Genomic DNA, 16,303 nt, shown 5'->3' with positions numbered 1-16,303 from the left:
ACTGGGGCCTATATGACATCTACACTAATAAAAGAGAAAAATGGTAATTGGCGTACGACAATACCCTTTTCATTGGTTAATCAGGGCTATATGCAAATTAACTGCCAACTAAGATTGGCAGTTAACTGCCAACTAAGATTGGCAGTTAACTGCCAACAAGATGGTGGTTAATTTGCATATGTAGGCACAATGCAGGGAGGCGAAAGGGAAAGCAGGAAGAAGCCCCCTGCCACTGACAGTGATCGGAAACCCTGGGGCCGCCTTTGCCCTGCCCCCCAGCCATGATAGGAGAATCAGGTGCCTTTTCCGCCCTGGCCAGTGATAGCAGGAAGTAGGGGTGGAGCCAGCGATGGGAGCTGGGCACGGTCGAAGCTGGCAGTCCCAGGAGCTAGGGGCCCCTTGCCTGGGCCTAAAGCGAAGCCCACGATCGCGGGGCCGCTGCAGCTGTGGGTCCCCGCTGCCCAGACCGGACGCCTAGGCCAGAGGCATCAGGCCTGGGCAAGGGGCCGATCCTGTGATTGGAGGGTGATGGAGGTCAACGCCTGAGGGCTCCCAGTATGTGAGAGGGGGCAAGCTGGGCTGAGGGACACTCCCCCCTGCCCCACACCCAGTGCACGAATTTCGTGCACCGGGCCCCTAGTTACTACATAAGGCCACTCAACCAAGACCAGGAGATGTAGCAGCTCTACCTAATATATAGAAACAATCACAAGGAGGCAGCCAAAATGAGGAGACAAAGAAGCATGTCCCAAGTGAAAGAACAAAACAAAATTCCAGAAAAAAGAACTAAATAAAATGGAGACAAGCAATCTACACATGCAGAGTTCAAAACACTGGTTATAAGGATGCTGAGTAAACTTAGGAGAAGGGTAGAGGAACTTAGTGAAAACTTTAACAAAAAGATAGGAAACATAAAAATAGAAATAGAAAACATAAAAAAGAACCAGTCAAAATGAAGAATACTGTAACTGAACTGACGAATTAATACAGGGAATCAAAAGTAGAATAGGTGAATCAGAGGAAGAGAAGGAAGCAGAAAATACCCAATCAGAACAGAACGAGGAGAGGAGGGGAGGGGAGGGGAGGGGAGGGGAGGGGAGGGAAGGGAAGGGAAGGGAAGGGAAGGGAAGGGAAGAGAAGAGAATCCAAAAAAAAAATGGAAGGGAAGGGAAGGGAAGGGAAGGGAATCCAAAAAAAATGAAGATAGTTTAAAATATCTCTGGAACAACTTTAAGAATACTAGCATCTGCATCATGGAGGTACCAGAGGATAAGAGAAAGAGCAAGAAATTGAAAATTTATTTGAAAAAATAATGATGAAAACTTACCTAACTTGGTAAAGAAAATAAACACACAAGTCCAGGAAGTGCAGAGAGTTCCAAATAAGATGAACCCAAAGAGGCCCACACAAAGACACATTATAATTAAAATGCCCAAAATTAAAGACAAAGAATCTTAAAAACAGCAAGAGAAAAGCAGTTAGTTGCCTATAAGGAAGCACCTATATGACTCTCAGCTGATTTCTCAACAGGAACTTTGCAGGCCAGAAGGAACTGGCATAAAATATTTAAAGTAATAGAAAGCAAAGATCTACAACCAAGATTACTCTATCAAGCAAAGCTATTATTTATTTTTTTCTCAAGAAAAATGATTTTAAACATGTTACATTCAATAAACACCAATTATTCAAAAAATTATCTTACATATAATAACATTACATGCAATAAACATTAATATTTCAAGAATAAAAGGATTTTAAGTATAGTAATATTACCAAACTGTACTAACATAGTATGATATCACAAAAGTTGTTAAGAAATATTAAAAATCTTCAAATAACAGGATTACTTCTATTATATTCTAGTATATATTTTTTCCCTCTGGCTCTATTTTTGTTCATCAGTTTATGTTGTTCATTATATTCCACAAATGAGTGAGATCATATGATATTTATCTTTCTCCAACTGGGTTATTTCACTTAGTATGATGCTTTTAAAGTCAATTTTGTTGGATAGGAGTATTGCTACTCCAGCTTTTTATTCCTTTTCCATTTGCTTGGAAAAAATTTTTTCTATCCTTTCACTTTCATCCTGTGTGTGTCTTTTGTTTTGAGGTAGGTCTCTTGTAGACAGCATACAGTTGGGTCATGTTTTTGTATCCATTTAGCTACCCTACACCTTTTTATTGGAGCATTTAATCCATTTACATTTAGGGTTATTATTGAGAGGTACTTATTTATAGCCATTTTAATTCTGTATGGGTAGGTTTCTCTCCCTTCTCTTCTCGGCAATCCCTTTAGCATTTCTTGTAATTCTGGCTTGGTGGTGATGCACTCCTTGAGCCTTTTTTTTTTTTTAGTCTGGGAAGCTCTTTATTTGACCATCTATTTTGAATGATAGTCTTGCTGGATATAGTAATCTTGGTCTCAGATCCTTGCTTTCCATTATCTTGAGTACTTCATGTCATTCTCTTCTGGCCTGTAGAGTTTCTGATGAGAACTCAGGTGGCAGCCTTATGGGAACTCCTTTGTAGGTAACAGTTTTCTTTTCTCTTGCTGCCTTTAAGATTCTCTCTTTGTCTTTAATTTTTGGCATTTTAATTATGATGTGTCTGGGCATGGGTCTATTTGGGTTCTTCTTGTTTGGGGTTCTCTGTGCTTCCTGAACTTGTGTGACTTTTTCCTTTCTCAGGTTAGGGAAGTTTTCTACCATTATTTCTTCAAACACCATCTCTATTCCTTTCTCCCTTTCTGCCTCTTCAGGCACACCTTATTCTAATATTGTTACGTTTCACATTGTCCCACAGCTCCCTTAAGCTGGCCTCCTGTTTTTTAATTGTGTGTTTTTTCTTTTTGGTTCTCTAATGGAGTGATATTTTCAACTCGGTCTTCTAATTCACTGATTCGATCCTCAGCTTCCCCTAATCTGCTGTGTATTCTTTCCAATATGTTCTTTATTTGTGTTATGTCATTCTTTATCTCAGGCTGTTCTTTTTTCATAGTTACTATATCTTTTTTCATACTGTTGAGCATTTTTAACATCATTACTCTGAACTCTGTTTCAGATAAATTTCTTATCTCTGCTTCATTTATCTCTTCTTCTGGAGAATTCACTAGTTCTTGCATTTGGGGGTTGTTTCTTTGTTTCCTCATTTTGGTTGTCTGTTTGGGTTTGTGACTGTATTAGGTAGGTCCTCCATACCTCGCAGTCTCTACTGCAGTACAGTGTTAAAGGCTGTTTCTGGCTAATTGAATCAGGCAAAGACTCAAAGCCTCCAGAGACCACCTCTGTCTACAGACTAATAGGATTCTGACTTGAATTGCCCCCAGGCAATTGTCCTCATATGTGGTGAGAGTTTTTTTCAACAGGGTGGGGCAGTTGCTTCTGCCTGGAGGCTAATTGTTACTTTTAATCTCTTAAGTGGCCTCAGGGCAAGGTCTTTTCCAACACGGTGTGCCAACTGTCTTCCCCCCAGGCAAGGCAGATGTCTATGTGGGAAAGATGTCCTCCACTGTGTGAGGGAATGACTCAGCCCAGGAAAATTGGGGTGTCTGCCTTCTCAGGTCTATCCCCCCAAATCTCCAGTCCTTGGTTCTGCTCTCACAGCTCCAGTCCACTTCACCCTCTCTCTGCCAGAACACAAGGTGGGTGGCTCCACAGGGAATTTTTGTGCATTGGCCCTTTAAGAGGGGGGTGCCTGAACTTTCAGCTGCCACTCCCTGGCAGACAGCACCTCACTGCTTTTCACAGCTAAATGCTATGTGGATACCCTCCTCAGTTTGGTGCTCTCTGCTGGGGAGCTCAGCTTCAGCATTAGATCCCAGAGTTCTTAGTGGCACCCCTCCCCCAACAGTTGAGATATCTCTCTGGGGCTTCAGTTGCCGTCTGTGGGTGCCCGGCCAGCCCTTTCACGCCTCCACCCATCCTACCAGTCTCTATGCCACCTTCACCTTCGGTCTTTGGGTATCAGAGTTCTCTCCTGTGAGCTTTCCATTGATTATTCAGGAAGCCTTTCATATTTCAGCTGTAATTCCACCTTGTTCCTGGGAGCATGTCCATGCAGCATGCTCCTACTCGGCTCCCATTTTTCTAAATCAAAGCTATTATTTAGAATCAAAGGTCTAAGGAGCTTCCCAGCCCTGGCTGGTGTGCTCAGTGGTTAAAGCATCATGCCCCCACCCCCATCCCAACACACACACACCCCAAAGTGTCATGAGTTCAATTCTTGGCCAAGGGCATGTGCCTGGGTTGCAGGTTTGATCTCCAGCCCAGTGGGGTGAGGGGGGTGTGGGAGACAACTAATCAATGTATCTCTCTCAGTTCTCTCTCTCTCTCTCTCTCTCTCTCTCTCTTGTGCGCGTGTGCGCTCTCTCTCTCTCTCTCTCCTGCCCTCTGCCTCCCTCCTTTCCACTCTCTTTAAAAAGCCAATGGAAAAATATCCTTGGGTGAGGATTAACAACACCAACAAAAAAGGGCTTCCCAGACTAGAGAAAGCTAAAGGAGTTCATCACCATCAAATCAGAATTACAAAAAATATTAAAGGGTCTTTATGAAGAGGAAGAAGAAAAAAATTAAAATATGAATAATAAAATAGCAATAAATGCATATCTATCAACAATTAACTTAAATGCAAATGGATTAAATGCTCCAATAAAAAAATATATTGGCCATCTGAGGTGGCTGAATGGATAACAAAAAAGGTCATTAGATATGCTGTCTACAAGATATCCATTTCCAATCAAAAGACTGAAAGTAAGGGAATGAAAAAGATATTTTATGAAAATGGAAACAAAGGAAAGCTGGGGTAACAAACTTATACCAGACAAAACAGACTTTAAAAAAAGGCTATATATAGACACAGACAATAATAGGGTGGCGAGGGCCTGGGGTGGGGTGGGAACTGGGTGGAGAGGAGCTATGGGAGGAAAAAAGAGGGACATCTGTAACAATCTCAACAATAAAGATTAATTTTTTTAAAAAAAAAAAAAGGCTATAACAAGAGACAAAGAAGGACCCAGCAATTTCACTTCGGAGTATTTGTCTGAAGAACCCTAAAACACTAAACCAAAGATATATACATTCATATGTTCATTTTGGCATTATTTACAAGTAGAGGCCTGGTGCACAAAAATTTATGCACTCTGGGGGGTCCCTCAGCCCAGCCTGTGCCCTCTTGCAGTCTGGGACCCCTCAGGGGATGTCCACCTGCTGGCTTAGGCCCACTCCCCGGGGGGAATCGGGCCTAAGCTGGCAGTCAGACATCCCTCTGGCAGCCCGGCAGCCCTCGGGGGATGTCCACTTGCCAGCGGGGAGCAGGCCTAAGCTGCAGTTGGACATCCTTAGCGCTGCTGAGGAGGTGGGAGAGGCTCCCACTACCACCGCTGTGCTGGCAGCCATCAGCCTGGCTTGTGGCTGAGCAGAGCTCCCCCTGTGGGAGCACACTGACCACCAGGGGGCAGCTCCTGCATTGAGTGTCTGCACCCTGGTCAATGAGTGTCATAGTGACCAGTCATTCCCAGTTGTTCTGCTGTTAGAGTCAATTTGCATATTACCCTTTTATTATATAGGATAGAGACCTGGTGCACAGGTGGGGGCCAGCTGGTTTGCCCTGAACAGTGTCCCGGATCAGGGTGTAGGTCCCACTGGGGTGCCTGGCCAGCCTGGGTGAGGAGCTGAGGGCTGTTTTCAGGCTGGCCACACCCCCTTCAAGGTGGGGGTCTCCACTGGGGTGCCTGGCCAACCTGGGTGAGGGGCTGATGGCTGTTTGTAGGCTGGCAAGCCCCCAGCCGGGACCCTCACCCCATGGGGGTGTGGCCAGCCCGGGTGAGGGGCTGAGGGCCGTTTTCAGGCTTCCCACAGCCCCTTCAGGGTGGGGGAGTCCCACTGGAGTGCCTGGCCAGCCTGGATGAGGGGCTGATGGCCATTTTCAGGCTGGCCACACACCCCAGCAACCCAAGCTCCCAGCCTCTTCTTTTTTTCTTTTTTCTTTTTTCTGGGATTTATCTTCTGTAATTGTAGCCTTGAGCAGAGCCCAATTTATAGCCTTGAGTGGAGCCCAAGGCCGGCCAGGGCAGGCGGGAAGCTTGGCTTCCTCCATCACCAGGGGCAACCCAAGCGTCCTGCTTGCTCCAGCTCTGTGGCCGCTGCCATCTTAGTTGGGTTAATTTGCATACTCGCTCCTGATTGGCTGGTGGGTGTGACTGGTGGGCGTGGCTTGAGTGTAGCGGAGGGATGGTTAATTTGCATGTTTCTCTTTTATTATATAGATATGGAAACAACTTATGTGTCCATCAATAGATGAATAGATAATGAAGAAGTAGTGCATATATTCAATGAAATATGACTCAGCCAATATAAAGAATGAAATCTTGCCCTCTGAATGGAACTAGAGGGTATTATACTGAGTGAAATAAGACAGAGAAAGACAAATGCCATATGATTTCACTTATATGTAGAATCTAAAACACACACAACATAAATGAATAGCAGAACAGAAACAGACTCTTAGATACATATAGCATTTAACAGTTTCCAGGTGGGAGGGGGTTAGAGGGGTAATTGAAAAAGGTTAAGGGATTAAGAATCACAAATTGGTACTTAGAGGATAGTCATGAAATATTTTTTCTGTCCTATTCTTTTTCTCCTCCCCTTTTGGGACTCCAAATACGCACACTTGATAATGTTCCATAGGTCACTGAGAATGTTTATCTTTTTCAATCATTTCTCCCTATACTTTATTTGAATAATTTCTACTGACCTTTCTTCAAGTTGACTCTCCTGTATTCTACAGTTCCAGTTTGTTATTAAATCTGTTCATGGGTGTTTTTTATTTCTAATAGCCCTTTGTCTACGGCCATACCACCCTGAACGCGCCCGATCTCGTCTAATAGCCCTTAACCCTGTACTTACTTTTAAGGCATGGCCATTTGGAGTTTCAATAAAAAGCTCTTGTTCACAAAACCCCTCTTGTTTGTCAGAACTTGAACTTCAAACTAGTACTGAAATTTCTGCTTAAAATTCGAGTTAAAACTTTCAGCTGAGTTCCCTGAGGTCTTGCAATGGATTTGAGGGGAATTTATATAAATATTTTAAAACTTCTCCCTATGACTTTCTCCTTTCTGGGATGTCCACCCTCTATTTCCAGCTGTTTTTGGCAACCTGAAAATCAAACGTCAATCTCTTCAGCTAGTAAGACCAACACTTTATGTTTTGGCTCTATTTTACCATTCATGATGTGTTGCTGATAACTGGAAGTGCCCTCAGAGGGAAAGCCTGGTAAATTAGAGCTAACCCACTTTCCTTCCCTTCTTATAAGACTCATATGCTCTTTATTTCCTACCTGCTTTAGATTGCTTACCATTGCCTTCAAGCAACAGCATTTAATATTTTTTGTCCAGGGTTAATCATTGTTATCAGCAGGTAAGTAGATCCAATACAAGATACTGTCATTCCCAGAATTAAATCCCCATCCTCCATAGCATTTTGAAGTAGTGACTTTTTCTCAGACACTTGATTATAGTAAAATTATATATAGGGAAGTTAGAAACCTTAAATATTCCCCTTCTTTAAAAAGCAGTTTTTATTGTGATAAAATATACATAACATAAAATTTACCACTTTTACCTTTTTAAGTGTACAATTTTAAAAAACTTAAAAGTGTTTGTAAGTGTATTCACTTTATTGTATAACGATCACCATAATCCCACCTCTAGAACTTTTTTATCATCCCAAACTAAAATTCCATACCCTTGAAACAGTAAAGTACCCCATGACTCCCTACCCACAGCCCCTGGTAACCACCATTCTACTTCCTGTCTCTATGAATTTGACTCTTTTAGATAACTCATGTAACTGGAATCTTACATATTTATCCTTTAGTAGGTATATTCCTTTTTCAAAATGAGTGAATTCCACCCAGCCAGCGTGGCTTAGTGGTTGAGCATTAACCTTTGAACCAAGAGGTCATGGTTTGAGTCCCAGTCAGGGCACATGCCCGGGTTGCAGGCTCAATCCCCAATGTGGGGTGTGCAGGAGGCAGCCTATCAATGATTCTCTCTCATCATTAATATTTCTATTTCTCTCTTCCTCTCCCTTCCTCTCTGAAATCAATTAAAAAGTACATTTAAAAAAATGAGTGAACTCCTGGTTAAAAATGGCTAACCAGACTTTATCTCCAAGTCCTACCCCTGCTAAAATAATAGTAGAGACGGTAAAAGTGCAAATCCACAACAAGAGATGGGCATTTCAACAGAAATAAAGAGATAAAAGTCTGGGGTTAAGATAAGAAATTTCAACATGCTTATTAAAATTGTGAAGTAGAGCGTGGACACAAAGAAAATATTGCCTGATTTCACTTACATGAGGTATCTAGAGTAGTCAAATTCACAGAGACAGAAAGAAGAATGGTGATTTTCAGAAGCTGTGGGGAGGGCTCAGAGTTTCAGTTGAATAGACGAAAAATTTCTGGAGGTGGATGGTGGTGATGGTTGCACAACAATGTGACTATAGTTAATGCCACCAAACTGTCTACGTAAAAATGGTTAAAATTGTAGATTTTATGTAATGTATATTTTACTAAACACACAAAAATAGGAAGTGGAGGTAACTGGTGAAGCCAAATACAGGAGGCCAAGAACTGGAATGTACACGATGAGGAGTGGGGAGGGAAACAGCAGCCAAGCTGGAGCAAATAATCCTTTGTACTTCGATTACAGCCTACCACAGCAAAGGATAGCAATAAGACATGGGGATGAATCTTACTCCCCTCCCCACCACTCTCATGTAGCAGCCATGTGGTGGCCTGACACTCACTCCCCAGAAAAACTGCAGAGGTTCTTTTGTAAAAAATAATTGGACACCCCAAAACTTCCATAATCTGACATTCAGAGGTTCACCAGTTAAATGTCTAGAGAGTGGCTTCCTACCTGATCATCCCAAGTGAAGTCTCTCAATCATTGAGATCCCTACAAACACAGAGGCCTCATCACAGATAGGATTTATGATCTTGTTCTCATATATGCTCCAATGAAAGCCTCCAACATAAAAGACTCTAAGATTAGCAAACAAAAACCTTAACCAAGAAAGGGGCATCTGCATATATGGAACTGTCAGTATAGCAAAGTCCTTAATAGTCAGAGCAGGTACCACCTCGGCATAACAGGCTCACCTTACAATGCAAGCAACATGGACCTGCATGGATGAAATAAAGGCAACTCAGGAATGGAAAAGAACTTTAAAATATCTCTAAGTACATGCCCTGTGAAATAAACCTTCATTTATAATAGCTGAAAATGAATAGATAATGTCTAAAATGGATGAATCAAGAACTGGTGATGTAAGTATATTCTTTAGAGAGAAAGATACCCACCCGAGTAATACATTCACGGAGAACCAAGATGGCGGCATAGGTTAACGCCGGAGTTTGCTGCTTTGAACAACTACTTCAAAAGTGAAACTAAAAGACGGAACGGACATCACCCAGAGCCACAGGAACGCTGGCTGAGTGGAAATCCTACAACTAGGAGGAAAGAGAAACGCATACGGACACTCAGAGGAGGCGCAGTGCTGAAGTCAAATTCTGAGGTGCGGAGTGCACGGAGCGGGCTGGCGGCGGAGGGCGTGGTTGTTGTTTTCAATCGGGAGGGAGTCGCAGACTCTGAGCTCCAGATACAGGCGAGTCTTTAGGGACCCAGACTCAAACCGGAGAAGCGGGACTGTCTGGCTTCAGTCAGAGCGAGTGCAGCTTTCTCTCCCAGCTTTGCAGCAGGTGCTGGGACTCAGAGAGGCAGAGCCCCTTGGGACAGGACTGAGAGCCTCCATAATTGCTCTCTCCGGCCCACCCTGTTGATCCTGTGCGACCCGCCCTGCCCAAGCCCTGCACAGAGGCATTTGCCGGATAGCCTCAGGCAAAGGCTAAATTAGCACCTCCCTAGAGGACAGAAGTTCTCTCACTGCTGACACAGCTGATTCTCATAGCCACTTGGCCTGGAGGTCAAACCCTCCCTGGTATTAGCTACAACAATCAAGGTTTAACTATAAGACTGTGAACAAAGACCACTAGGGGGTGCACCAAGGAAGCATAACAAAATGCGGAGACAAAGAAACAGGACAAAATTGTCAATGGAAGATATAGAGTTCAGAACCACACTTTTAAGGTCTCTCAAGAACTGTTTAGAAGCCGCCGATAAACTTAATGAGCTCTACAAGAAAACTAATGAGAACCTCGATGTTATATTGGGGAACCAACTACAAATTAAGCATACACGGACTAAAATAACGAATATTATACAGACTCCTGACAGCAGACCAGAGGAGCGCAAGAATCAAGTCAGTGATTTGAAATGCGAGGAAGAAAAAAAACACCCAACCGGAAAAGCAAAATGAAAAAAGAATCCAAAAATGCGAGGATAGTGTAAGGAGCCTCTGGGACAGCTTCAAGTGCACCAACATCAGAATTATAGGGGTGCCAGAAGATGAGAGAGAGCAAGATATTGAAAACCTATTTGAAGAAATAATGACAGAAAACTTCCCCCACCTGGTGAAAGAAATGGACTTACAGGTCCAAGAAGCACGGAGAACCCCAAACAAAAGGAATCCAAAGAGGACCACACCAAGACACATCATAATTAAAATGCCAAGAGCAAAAGATAAAGAGAGAATCTTAAAAACAGCAAGAGAAAGTAACTCAGTTACCTACAAGGGAAGACCCATACGACTGTCAGCTGATTTCTCAACAGAAACTTTGCAGGCCAGAAGGGAGTGGCAAGAAATATTCAAAGTGATGAATACCAAGAACCTACAACCAAGATTACTTTATCCAGCAAAGCTATCATTCAGAATTGAAGGTCAGATAAAGAGCTTCACAGATAAGGAAAAGCTAAAGGAGTTCATCACCACCAAACCAGGATTATATGAAATGCTGAAAGGTATCCTTTAAGAAGAGGAAGAGGAAGAAAAAGGTAAAGATACACATTATGAACAACAAATATGCATCTATCAACAAGTGAATCTAAGAATCAAGTGAATAAATAATCTGATGAACAGAATGAACTGGTGATTATAATAGAATCAGGGACATAGAAAGGGAATGGACTGACTATTCTTGGGGGGGAAAGGGGTGTGGGAGATTTGGGAAGAGACTGGACAAAAATCGTGCACCTATGGATGAGGACAGTGGGTGGGGAGTGAGGGCGGAGGGTGGGCAGGAACTGGGAGGAGGGGAGTTATGGGGGGGAAAAAAGAGGAACAAATGTAATAATCTGAACAATAAAGATTTAATTAAAAAAAAAAAAAGATACCCACCCACCAAGAAAAACAGATGGAAGAGTTAAAATGGTTGTCTCCATAGGACCACGGTTAGGAGAGGTGGGCTGGGAATATGCTTTCATCATAAGCCCTTCTGCATGATTTGATGATTTAACCTTATGCATGTATTTAGCAGCACTTTGATTTTTTTTTTCTTCAATAAAATTACTGGAATGTGGGTTTTTGTGTAGCACTGTTTCATTCTGGAATTTTTCAATTAAGCTTTTGGCTAAACACATACATATGATAATGATAATTATTCAGGAATAGGGAGGTTTGTAAAAACATTGTGTGCCATTAGAGTAATCAAGCTCAACTTTAACACATCTTGGCGTCTCAGAATAATTAGACCACACTGGAGGGGCAGATGGGGTGTCTGAGAAAGCCATGGGTGTCTTCCATAATAGTAACAAAAAAACCATCACATAGAACTGTTCAACTGATGATGGAAATTTGCATGTTAACTCAGCACACAATAAGAAATGAATGTCCTGCACAACTTATTTAAGCATGCATGTATTAAAATACAATCTTTAAAGCTAAAAGTAGTTCCTTCTATAACTTCTATTTTTAAAAAAAAGTCACCTCCTACTGTGAGCATTTTTGTTGAAAACTCACAAAATAAAAAAATATCATTAATCTATTAATTCATCTGACAGAGATATTTTGCAAGTCTGCTCTGTGCAAGGACCTAGTCGGAGCTAAGAATGCAATGGTGGAAAGGCACATACAGTCCCTGCTCTCAGCACAACTTACAAACTAGTATAGAATATGGGTAAGTAAAGAGGCAATTTTACCACAATGTGATTAGCACAATGGCAGTTAGTACAGGTTGGATAGGATCATGTGGAAAGACAAACTATCTCAGACAGTTGCTCTCAGGATAGCAGTGAGAAGGCTTCTGGACTAAAGTGATATATAGGCTGGAAGCTACAGTGGGAAGACTCCAGGGGAAGAATTTGAAAGAAGTTTAATATAGCTTATAGAATGGAGGACAAAGGCTGGGGTGAAGGAAATAATAAGGGAGAGTGGCAAAAGGTGAGATAGGAGAGTTAAGCAGGAGTCCAATCACACATTTCTGTTTTGTAAATGATATATCCCGGCCCAGCCAGTGTGGCTTAGTGGTTGAGCATCGACCCATTGACCCGGAGGTCACAGTTCTATTCCCAGACAGAGCACATGCCTGTGTTGTGGGCTTGATCCCCAGCAGGGGGCATGCAGGAGGCAGTCAATCGATGATTCTCTCTTTTCCTCTCCCTTCCTCCCTGAAATCAATAAAAATATATTTTAAAACAAAAAAAAATCATAAACCCCAGGTAATTCTAAGATCATAGAGCAATGGCAAGCCATTGAAGGTTTTCGGAGGGGCTTGTAGGCCAGGTCTGCCATCATCAAATTTCCATTTTAGAAATGTACAAATTCTTTGTAGATTAATTTCCATTATTTTACTAGTACTTACTTTCCAATCACCCACACTTTTTAACCATTTCTATTGCTTGTTAAGATCATTGGGTGAATATTTGAGTAATGGTAAGAATAATGTATTTATAGGTAGTTATTAGGCTTACAAAGCACTTTACCATATGTACTCCCACTACATATACTCAGAAGGCAGGTGGAATAAACAAAGATTTGGACCTGGTTTCACCACTCTTCCATTCTGTATCCATGGAAGATACTGATAATTGACCAGGACACAAGGTCCTGATTGTCTCAGACACGGCCTAAAAATTCCCAACACAATCTCCAGGCAAGCAGGGCCATCTACTTGAGTTGTCTTGGGATGAAAAATTCTATTGGCCATTCTAAAGCACATACATTATGAAATCATACAGACTTGGTTGAAATTCACAATTTCCCACCTCAATCCTGGATCTAAATTATTTGACTTCTCTAACTTCAGTTTCATTATTTTAAAATTAGGAATAGCCGAAACCGGTTTGGCTCAGTGGATAGAGCGTCGGCCTGCGGACTGAAAGGTCCCAGGTTCGATTCCGGTCAACGGCATGTACCTGGGTTGCGAGCATATCCCCAGTAGGAGATGTGCAGGAGGCAGCTGATCGATGTTTCTCTCTCATCCATGTTTCTAACTCTCTATCTCTCTCCCTTCCTCTCTGTAAAAAATCAATAAAATATATTTTAAAAAAAAATTAGGAATAAAAACATATGATTCAGAGGGTCATTGTTAATTAAAAGGGGCTGGGTCCCTGGGCTGGGATGGGGAACTGGGCCCCTGGGCTGGGATGGGGAACCAGGGGTGGGTGGTAGCAGACGTGGTCCCTTTCCCAGGGGTCCCAGAGCCAGCTCCCTCCTCAGGGCTGATGGCCAACCTCCTGGGTCCCTCCCCCGCCCCATTCCTCCCCCCTGCCAGCAGGCCCTGATCAACCCATCGCCCACCTGCCACAGTGGCGGCTGGCCCCTACCACTGGCCGCAGGTCCCGATCGCCTGATAGGGAGGTGGGGAACCACGCGGTGGCAGTGCATAGGCGGTGTGGGAAGGAGGACACGGGGGTGGGGGCAGGGAGGCGGGGAACCTGATTGGCCCCGATTGCCGGCCAGGCCTAGGGACCCCACCCATGCATGAATTTCATGCACTGGGCCTCTGGTAGGGTTATATTTTGAATATTTTTTTATTGATATGCAATTCATATACCATAGAATGCATCCTTTTAAAGTGTATAATTTAGTGGTTTTTAAGATAGTCATAATGTAATGCATCTATCACCACTATCTAATTTAGGATATTTTCATCTCCTTAAAAACCCTGCACCCATTAGCATTCACTCCCCATTCCCACTTCCCATCTTTACCTTCAGCCCCGGGCAACTACTAATCTACTAATCTATTTTATGTCTCTCTGAATTTTCCCTATTTTGGACATTTCATATCAATGGAACTATGTAATGTGTGGCCTTTGTGTCTGATTTATTTCACTTAGTATAACCTTTTTAATGTTCATCCATCTTATAGCATGTATCAGTACTTTATTTCTTTTTATGGCTAATAAAATCCAATTTATAAATATATCATATTTTGTTTATCCATTCATCAGTTGATGGATATTTGGGTTGTTTCCACTTTGGCTATTATAAATAATGTTGCTTTAAACAGCTATGTACAATTTTGGGGTGAGTGAGGGGTGGATTCAATTTCCTTGAGAATATATCTAGGAATGGAATAATTGCATTGTATGGTAACTCTATGTTCAACTTTTTGAGAAATGTCAAACTTTTTTCCAAAGTGGCTGCATTATTTTATATTCCCACTAGAGGTCCGGTGCACGAAATTTGTGCACTTGGGGGGGGGGTGTCCCTCAGCCTAGCCTGCATCCTCTTGCAGTCCAGGAGCCCTCAGGGGATGTCTGACTGACAGCTTAGGCCTGCTTCCGGGACCTAAGCCATCAGTCGGACATCCTTAGTCCTGCGTGGAGGCAGCAGAGGTTCTCACCGCTGCTGCTGCACTCACAGCCCTAAGCCCGGCTTCTGGCTGAGCCCAGTTTCTGGCTGAGTGGCGCTCCTCCTGTGGGAGTGCATTGACCACCAGGGGGCAGCTCCTGCGTTGAGCGCCTGCACCGATTGTCAGTGTGTGTCATAGGAGCAGTCATTCTGCCATTTGGTCAATTTGCATATTAGCCTTTTATTATATAGGATGAGCAATATGTGAGGATTTCAATTTCTCCACATCCTAATACTTGTGATTGTCTTTTTAATTCTAGCCATCCTAGTAGGTATGAAGTGGTATCTTATTGTGGTTTTGACTTGCATTTCCCTAATGATTAATGATGTTAAGAATATCATGCACAAATTTCATGCACTGGGCCTCTAGTATGCATATAAATTCTTTGGTTAATCTCTTCTTGGTCCCCCCACCCCAGGAAGTTGTTTTTCTGGTGGCGAAATGTGTCATAGTTCTCAACTTTTTTTTTTAGCACATAAATTGAAGAGTCACATAGATAATACATTATGGGCTACTACACTCATCAGATGCATGTAGGCATAGTTTCTGGTGCCCTAGAGTGCAGAAAACCATGAATTACATAACATAAAGTAGACTCTACAAGATTGATGACTGATTGGGTGTAAGAAGATAAGGACTCTTGGTGTCAGGATTGGACTCCTGGGTGAGTCCTGAAGTCAGTTATGGGGATGGGGAGCATGGACAAAGAACAGGTTTATTTTTGGGAAGGAGAGTAGATGTAGATAATACTGAACATGTTGAGTTGGAAATGCAAGTGGGACACCCAAGCAATTGCATCTAGTTAATATGTAGTTAATGTGACTCCAGAAGTCAGAAGATCAGGAATGAAGATGTAAGTTTAGGAACTCTCAGCTTACAGATGGAAAAAGATGAGCTCACCCGGCAAGCATGGGAAGGTAAACTAGGTTCCAGGCCTGGAAGGGGGAGGAAAGAACAGAAATAAGAGTTCAACTCCCTGGCAGAAACCTTGCACTTAAGCAGGTATTTCACAGCCTTCCTTTGAAGCCACTGTGTATCAGTTCCAACACAGCTTCTACTGTTTTCTCTTCTCTCCTGCTCCCCTTCTCTGAGTTGCCAGACTTTTCACCATTTGTTCACTCAGCTTACCAGACATCCTGCTTATGCTCTGCCTTCCTCTAACTGTTCATTCATGAAGCCATTTACTGAGCAACTGCCCTGTACCAGGCACTGTACTCAATCCTGACCATCCAGTAGTGACCAAAACTAAGTCCCTGCCCCAAAACGTTACATTCTAGTGAAGGAGAAGACACTCGGAAATAATAGACATAATGGGAAGAGATAAATGCTTTGAAGAAAAGGCAAGCAAGGTAAGGGAATGTTGAATGAGCAGGTGTTCTCATTTTATATTTATTGATTTTTAGAGAAAGAGGAAGGGAGAGAGGGAGAGAGAGAGAAAATGGTAACCTTTTGGTGCACAGGAGAAAACCCAACCAACTGAGCCCCACCGGCCAGGGCAAAGTATTCTTATTTTAAGTAGGACACTAAGGAAAGTCATCTCTGGAG

This window comes from Myotis daubentonii, chromosome 15, assembly GCF_963259705.1.
Source record: "Myotis daubentonii chromosome 15, mMyoDau2.1, whole genome shotgun sequence".
NCBI lineage: Eukaryota > Metazoa > Chordata > Mammalia > Chiroptera > Vespertilionidae > Myotis > Myotis daubentonii.
The sequence above is the reverse complement of the archived record's forward strand: the minus strand, read 5'-3'. Positions refer to the sequence as shown.